Source organism: Acinonyx jubatus, chromosome C1 (genome assembly GCF_027475565.1).
Source record: "Acinonyx jubatus isolate Ajub_Pintada_27869175 chromosome C1, VMU_Ajub_asm_v1.0, whole genome shotgun sequence".
Classification (NCBI taxonomy): Eukaryota; Metazoa; Chordata; class Mammalia; order Carnivora; family Felidae; genus Acinonyx; species Acinonyx jubatus.
The window spans coordinates 127,960,088-127,968,877 of NC_069381.1; the positions used below are offsets into that span (position 1 = coordinate 127,960,088).

Sequence of the window (8,790 nt, forward strand, 5' to 3'; positions counted from 1 at the left end):
AAGCATTAACATTTGGTTGCATTTCCTTTTCTTCTCTCTAAGTGTGTGTGTGTGTGTGTGTGTGTGTGTGTGTGTGTGTGTGTGTGTGTTTACACATATATACACACAAATGTATGAACAAAATAGGAACATAGAATATGCATATACATTTTGGTGTTCTGCTTTTTCTCTTAAAATCTGTTATTAGCATTTGTTTCTCCACCCCCATGTCTTCTGTTCTCAGGTTCATTCCCCCAGTTCCCAATCTCATTTCCTACCAGCCTCCCCACTCTTGTTTTCTTAGTCCTCACCTTGCTACCCTCCTTAATCTTTTCTCAGTGCTGCAGCCAAAGGCATTTCTCTCCTGTGGTACTAATCATTTCACTCCCCTATTTTATTTTATTTTATTATTTTTTTTAATGGTTATTTATTTATTGAGAGAGAGAGGGAGAGAAGGAGAAAGCATGAGCTGGGGAGGGGCAGAGAGAGAGGGAGAGAGAGAGAACCCCAAGTAGTCTCTGTACTGTCAGCACAGAGCCCAATATGGGTCTCCATCTCACAAACACGAGATCGAGACCTGAACCAAAACTAAGAGTTAGACACTTAACTGACTGAGCCACCCAGGTGCTCCTCCCCTATTTTAAAGCCTTTAACATGTTGCCTCTTTGTTCACAGGGTAAACCCGAGTTCCCTTTAGTTTCCTGCATGACCTTCAGCTCCTCTCTCAGGCCTATCTTTCAGTCACAGCCTGTTGCTTTCTCCTTCAATATATTCTGTCCAGTTGCAGCGTTTCTCAACGTATGACCCACAAGCCACGTGTTTTAGTCTTATAGAGTGACATTTGAACAATGAGGAGTCTAGGGTCACACTCTAGGTGACCTGAATCAGAAATTCTAGATGTCACTCTATTTTTAATAAGTTCTTCAAGTAATTTTTGAATACCCTCCAACATGGAAACTTCTTTTCTAAGACTCCCTAATAGAAACATTAAAATCAATTGTTTAAAGGCATTTCTCATCCATTCTGCACCTCGTTTGGTCCTCATTGCATTGCTCGGAAGTCAGTTTTATTATCATTCTACTCATTCCACAGATGAGGAAACATACAGATGAATCAAAGACATTAAGAGATTTGTCCAATCCACACAACCAGTAAGGTTTGGGGATAACATTTCAAGTCTGCTCTTTCCAAATCCAAATTCTAGCAGCTTTCCATTATATATTACCAGCTTCCCACTTTGGCCTGTAAAGAGAGAGACTTTGTTCTATGTGCCTTTAGTGAATGCACTCACCTTCAAGACTGTGGTACACATTGCAGGTGTTCTCACCATAGTCCTGAACACCATCTTTCCAGTATATGTGGTTGGTCAGACTTCTACTGCAAGCACCTAAGATTCTCTGTTTAACATCTTTCTCTTGATCTGAGCAAGAGGCAGACTTAAATGTCAGGGAGTCAGCGCCCCCAGGAGCCAATGGCATATGGGAACTACAGCTAAATACTCTAGCCTTATCACCTGGGGCGGGGTGAGGCAAATTTGAGATGTGTTCTACAGAGAGCCCCAGAGATGTTCAAGTGACACACTGCTTCACAAAGCTTCCTTTTATCCTCTCCCTTCCCTCTCCCATCTCACGTTCTCATTCTCCCCTGTTATTTTCTGGGAATCCCCTGACAAGTAAACTACTTGAACTCACATCTTGTCTCAGGGTCTGCTTCAGGAACCCAACTTAAGACAAAGCCCCTGATTAAACATGGATTTTGTATTTCAAGTGACAGAAACACAAATCACACAATGAAAACAACAGAAACTAATGCACACAAAGTTGAGAAGTCCAGGTACAGACCTGGCTTCTGATGCAGTCAGCTGCACACGTGCAAAGGATGTTAGCCTTTCTGTGGCTCTCTCTCTGGTTCTTCACCTCTCTCCTTGCCCTGACATCTCTATGTTTTGTTTTTCTTCATGTGGTTTTATTCTCAGGAAGTATTCCATGTTGAAACATGTTGGAACCTGAAGCAAAAGGAAAAGTGTGTCCCCCCCCCCATTTATCCATATTTTTATACATTTTAATGTCTTTTTTTCCTAGAATCAGATTTTTAGTTTTGTCTTTTATTATCCTTATTTAGTTTTTACTTCATAATCACAAACTTAACTCTGCAATCCAGCTAGATTTGGAGGGGACTTAGGAAAATATGGAACCCATAGAACTGCAGCAAGAGCACAGAGATTATAAGATAGTTCAAGCAGATGGGGGTGAAGGGGTGCTCTCCTGAGCTACAGAAGGAATAATCTGCTAGTTAAGTTAAACACAAGTCAAATTTATTAGATCTGTGCATAATAAGCAATGGCGATCTTCTTGCTGGTCTTGCAATTCCTGGACATAAATTGCTCCATGGTTTCCATAATATTCATGCTCTCTTTGACCTTGCAAAAGACCACATGATTGCTATCCAGCCCCTCAGTCTCAGAAGTGCAGAGGAAAAACTGGAAACCATTTATGTTAGGTCCAGCATTTGCCATGAACAAGATGCCAAGACCCATGTGCTTCAAGATGAAATTTTCATCATCCAGTTTCTCCCTGTAAATGGACTTACCGCTAGTGCCATTATGGCATGTGAAGTCACTACCCTGGCACATAAATCTTGAATAATCCTGTGAAAGTAGGAAAATTTATAACCAAATCCTTTCTTCCCAGTGCTCAGAGCACAAAAGTTCTCTGCACTCTTTGGATCTTTGTCTGCAAACAGCTTGAAGGAGATGTGGCCCAAGGGCTTGCAATTCCTGGTGATGTCAAAGAACACGGTGGAGTTGACCATGTCTGGGTGGCATGGGTGGCTCTGAGATGGTGGCATCTGCAAGCTCCAGAAGTAGATTTTGAAAATATTATCGATGAGCCTGCTTCAATTAAAGTTAGATTATAATAAATTATTTTAGTGTAAATAAAATATTTATACTTAAAACAATATTTAAAATTTTTATTACACATACTTTTAAATTTTTCAATACTTTTTCAACTACTTTAATATTCTGGGAAAAAACTAGCTGTTAAAAAATAGATAAAAACATGGATATAGGGGGCACATTTTTCCTTTTACCTCAAGCTCCAATAGAACTCAATATGACATTGTCTTCATTTAAGTTTTTTTTTTTTTTTTAATTTACATCTAAATTAGTTAGCATATAGTACAACAATGATTTCAGGAGTAGATTCCTTAGTGTCCCTTACCTATTTAGCCCATCCCTCTTCCCACAAGCCCTCCAGTAACCCTCAGTTTGTTCTCCATATGTATGAGTCTCTTCTGTTTTGTCCCCCTCCCTGTTTTTATATTACTTTTGTTTCCCTTCCCTTATGTTCATCTGTTTTGTCTCTTCAAGTCCTCATATGAGTGAAGTCATATGATATTTGTCTTTCTCTGACTGACTAATTTCGCTTAGCATAATACCCTCCAGTTCCATCCACATAGTTGCAAATGGCAAGATTTCATTCTTTTTGATTGCTGAGTAATACTCCATTGTATATGTATGTATGTGTGTATATATATGTATATGTGTATATATATATATATATATATATATATATATATATATATATATACCACATCTTCTTTATCCATTCATCCATCGATGGACATTTGGGCTCTTTCCATACTTTGGCTATTGTGGATAGTGCTGCTATCAACGTGGGAGTGCATGTGTCCCTTCGAAACAGCATACCTGTATCCCGTGGGTAAATGCCTAGTAGTGCAACTGCTAGGTCGTAAGGTAGTTCTATTTTTAGTTTTTTGAGGAACCTCCATACTGTTTTCCAGAGTGGCTCCTCCAGCTTGCATTCCCATCCATTTAAATTTTTGATATTTTGTTTGTCATAGGCTATTTTATTTTATTTACTTATTCAAAAATATTTATTTATTTTTTGGAGAGTGTAAGCAAGGGAGGGGCAGAGAGAGGACAGAGGATCGGAAGTGGGCTTTGTGCTGACTGACAGCAGTGAGCCTGATGTGGGGCTCAAACTCATGAACCATGAGATCATGACCTGAGCTGAAGTCTGACACTCAACCGACTGAGCCACCCAGGTGCCCCTGCCATAGATTATTTTAATTAATTTTTATTTTTAAAATATAAACTTAAATATTGTTTATCTCTATTTCTGAGTCTGAGTCTTTTTGGTATGTCCTCAAATTTTGCAAACTGGTATAGCCACTGTGGAAAACAGTATGGAGATTGCTCAAAAAGTTAAAAACAGGACTGTTCTACCATCCAGAGAATCACACTACTGTTTATTTACCCCCAAAATACAAAAATGCTAATTCAAAGGGATACATGCACCTCTATGTTTATAGCTGCATTATTTACAATAGCCAAATTATGGAAGGAGCCTAAGTGTCCATTGATAGATGAATGGGTAAAGAAGATATATAAAAAAGAAGGAAATCTTGCTATTTGCAACAACATGGATAGAGTTAAGAGAGTATTATGCTAAGTGAAATAAGTCAGAGAAAGACAAATACCATATGATTTCACTCATATATAGAATTTAAGAAACAAAACAAATGAGCAAAGAAAAAAAAAGAGAGTGACAAACCAAGAAATAGACTCTTTTAAAAAAAAAAATTTTTAATGTTTATTTATTTTTGAGAGAGAGATACACACACACACACAGAATGCAAGCAGGGGAGGAGCAGAAAGAGAGAGAGGGAGACACAGAAGCCAAAGCTGGCTTTAGGCTTTGAGCCGTCAGCACAGAGCCTGACACGGGGCTTAAACCCACAAACTGTGAGATCATGACCTGAGCTGAAGTCTGAGACTTACCTGACTGATCCACCCAGGCACCCCAAGAAATGGGCTCTTAAGTTTAGAGAACCAGCTGGTGGTTACCAGAGGGGAGGTACATGGGGGATGCGTGAAATAAGTAAAGGAGATTATGAGTACACTAATCATGATGAGCACTGAATAATGTATAGAATTGTTGAAGCATATATTGTATACCTGAAACTAATAAAACACTGTATGTTAACTATACTGGAATTAAGGTTAAAAGTTTTATAAAAATAAAAATAAAATAAAATAAAATAAAATAAAATAAAATAAAATAAAATAAAATAAGTAGGTGTTCCCTGCTTATGACTGCTTCAACAGAATCAGCCACATCCCTCCGATGGCATGATATGTCCAATGGTTGATCCTACTGCTATTTTGGCCACATCGCTAGCAGCCCAGTCCTCTGCTGACTCAGACTGTTGTACCCTACCTGTAAGACTCTGACTCTCAGCCTCCTCCATACTCTTCAGGCACCCACAACTTGAGAGCATTAAGTAACTGGGGAGCTGGTATCTCTCCTAATCAGGATGATAGCTGAAGCTGTTCTCACTGAGCTGGTTATTCCAGCAAAAAGATTTCAGCCCAGGACTCCCTCCTCTTGAGATGTAGAACTCTCTACACGGGGGCCAGAATTGCTCAAATTGGTTGTGTGCTCTCAAGACCTCACTTTCCATCTTCTTGCTGCCTTTTGAACTCAGTATTTAGACCAAGGCTCCTCAGAACACTCCGCACCAGTTCCATTAACAGGGATAACAACTAACACTGCATTAAGTTGATCTCCCCAGTGGAAGTAAGCAGTTCTTATCCATGGGGTCATTTCCAACATATCCAGGGCTGCCAGGCACCCCTGGCCATTGTTCTGGGCACAGGGAAAAGACAGTCAGTAACTTAGGTCTCTCCATGACAACAACTGCGAACCATCTTCTTTCGCAAAGTCAATTGCCTTTTCTAATATCTATCATCTTTTGAGAACTCCGTTTAGTGTTCTTGGACAGATGGTGAGTGAGAATATTTTTTAAAGTTGTATTTTTACATACTAGTAGCCAACAATCAAATTAAATTTAAGAAAATACTTCCATTTATGGGGTGCCTGGGTGGCTCAGTCAGCAGTCCTACTTTGGCTCAGGTCATGATCTTTCCGTTCGTGAGTTGAGCCCCATGTTGAGCTCTGTCTGTGCTGACAGCTCAGAGCCTGGAGCCTGCTTTGGATTCTGGGTCTCCCTCTCTCTCTGCCCCTCCTCTGCTCGTGCTCTCTCTCTCTCTCAAAAATAAATAAACATTAAAGAAAATTTTAAAAATATATGAACTTTCATGCATGCCTCACACTATATACAAAACTTACCTTAAAACGGATCATAGGCCAAAATGTACAACCTAAAACTATAAAATTTATAGAAGAAAACATAAGATACTCTTTGTGCTTTTGAGTTAAAGTTTTCTTAGGTATCCCACTAAAAGCATGATCCATAAAGTGAAAAATAAGTTGGACTTCATAAAAATTATAAATGTCTAGTCTTTGGAAGATACCATTAAGAGAATGAAAAGCCACACCTCTGTGGGAGAAAATATTCACATTTTAAAAGCATATAACTGATAAAGGACTTGTATTTATATATATATATATATATATATATATATATATATATGAATTATATATAATATGTTATATGTAAATATAATAACATGGATAAATATCAACATAATTATTCAAGGGGCACCTGGACGGCTCAGTTAGTTTAGCGTCCAACTTCAGCCAGGTCATGATCTGATGTTTCATGAGTTTGAGCCCCGCGTTGGGTTCTGTGATGACAGAGGCTGGAGCCTGCTTCAGATTCTGTGTCTCCCTCTCTCTCTGCCCCTCCCCCACTTATGCTCTGTCTGTCTCTCTCTCTCTCAAAAAATGAGTAAACATTAAAAAAAAATTGTTTAAAGTAGCCAGATTAAAAAAAAGTTATATGCTTTTGATACCAATCATACACATTTCTAGAAATGAATACTAATCTATGGTATTGAGAGCAGAGCCACAGTCATCTGGGGTTGGGAGATGGGGCAGAGGGGAGGGAATGCAGGGAAGGAGGGAGGGATTAAAATGGCAGGAGGAAATTTTGGGGCTGATAGGTATGTTCATGTCAAAAGTTATCATAAAGTGCACCTCAAACATGTGCAGTTTATTTTATGTCAGTTTAACCTCAACAAAATTGTTTCACACACAGCATCCATCTTTGGATATTATAAAGCAGATGTCTCTCTGCTTTTCAAAGGCTTTGATACGTCATACATACTATTAGCTTCTCAATTTGTCCAGTTAGTTGATTCCCCTTCTGTTTATAGTAGAATTCAACATAAAGTAAGTGTGTTATTCTTGAATGTGTGGCCCAAGAAGTCTCAGAGGGGTGACTAACTCAAAATTAGGGATCACTGTTGTTTCTTACTTAAATCCTAAGAAAAGCCAGTCTCCTCCCTATATCCGAATGCTATTGCTGCCTTTTTTTCTCAGAAGTAGCCTCTCATAATTGGAGTAATTTTACTTTTTCCTCATATTGTTTTAAAATCTCTTCATTTCCTGGGGTGCCTGGGTGACTCAGTCAGTTAAGCATCCGACTTGTTTGCATCCCATTTAGGCTCAAGTCCCACATCAGGCTCTGTGCTGACAGCTCAGGAGCCTGCTTCAGATCCTCTGCCTTCCTCTCTCTCTGCCCTGTCCCCACTCACGTGCTGTTACTCTCTCTCTCAAAAATAAATATTTAGAAAATAACAAAAAAATAAAATCTGTTTATTTTCTTAGTTCTTCCTGAGAGAAGTCTAAAGCAGTGCCCCTCAAGTATGGTCCACAAATATTCACTGATCCACAACAGATACATACAAAAGTTGAGAATAAGAGTATAGAAAGCATTATAGCAATTTTGAGGAGTAATTGTACATCTATTAAACCTAATAATTAAAAATCGGGGCTTTATTTTATATGTCTTTTTATTATTTTTCTATTCTTTTTTGAAGTTATAAATTATTTTTGTATAGAGTATATGACTTTCCGTTTGCAAAATAATTGAACTGAATATTGGCATAGAAAAATATTTATAATTACAAAATAAAAAGAGTAACATTTTAAAAAACATACTGACCTCTGAATTCTGTATAGGAAAACATTTTTAAGAACACCATAAGGAGTAGTTTCAGTATAGGGGTGCCGGTGCTCCAGCACAGAGCCTGGAGCCTGCTATGGATTCTGTATCCCTGTCTCTCTGCCCCTCCCCCGTTCATGCTCTGTCTCTTTCTCTCTCATAAATAAACTTTAAAAAAAAAAGTGTAGTTTCAGTATAATATCAAAAGTCTAGAGTCTGGCAAAGGACTACAGGGTTTAATTTCTGCCTCTCACACTTGCTAACTGACTTGGGGAAATTACCTATTCTGTGCCTTTTTAACTATTAAATAGTAACAATATAGTCATCATCATCATGAAACCTGCCATATAGAGTCTAGAAATCTATGAAAATTGCTTTGAAGAAGTCCTGGCTCACCGCAGGTATTCAATAAAGGTGTTATCTGTTAATAATTTTTTTGAGCAATTAGTCACGTCGAGAGGTCAATAAAGTACCCAAATCCCTTACATTAAAATGTTTTAATTATTTATGAGTATTAATTAGAAAATGACCTTTTCAGAGGTGAGGGCTATATCAAATCAATCTTTGCAACCCTATTCTCAGTGCTGGTGCCTGGTGAGGAATTGGCACTAAGTAAAGATGCCTAGAGCGCTCCTCTCCAGGGGGTAGGCATGCCTGGCTCCTCTTGCCATCCAATCTCAACTTTCAGTCTTTGCCTCAGAGCCTCCCTTCAGAGGACCCCCTCCCCTCCTCCTGCCTCCCTCCCCTCCCCTGCTGTGAACACAACCCATCCTGCCCTATCACTCTCTGGCATGTTACCTGCTTTCCTTCCTCCCATCTCTTACCACTGTCCCCACTTCTCTTTTTCTCTATTGGTTTTCTTATTTGCTATTTTTC

General features: G+C 38.8%; 1 pseudogene; it reads right to left on the minus strand.

Moving 5' to 3' along the window:
• Positions 1-2,260: 2,260 nt before the first annotated feature.
• On the minus strand, positions 2,261-2,790 carry LOC106986100 (peptidyl-prolyl cis-trans isomerase A-like; annotated as a pseudogene).
• Between the last annotated feature and the right edge of the window lie 6,000 nt (positions 2,791-8,790).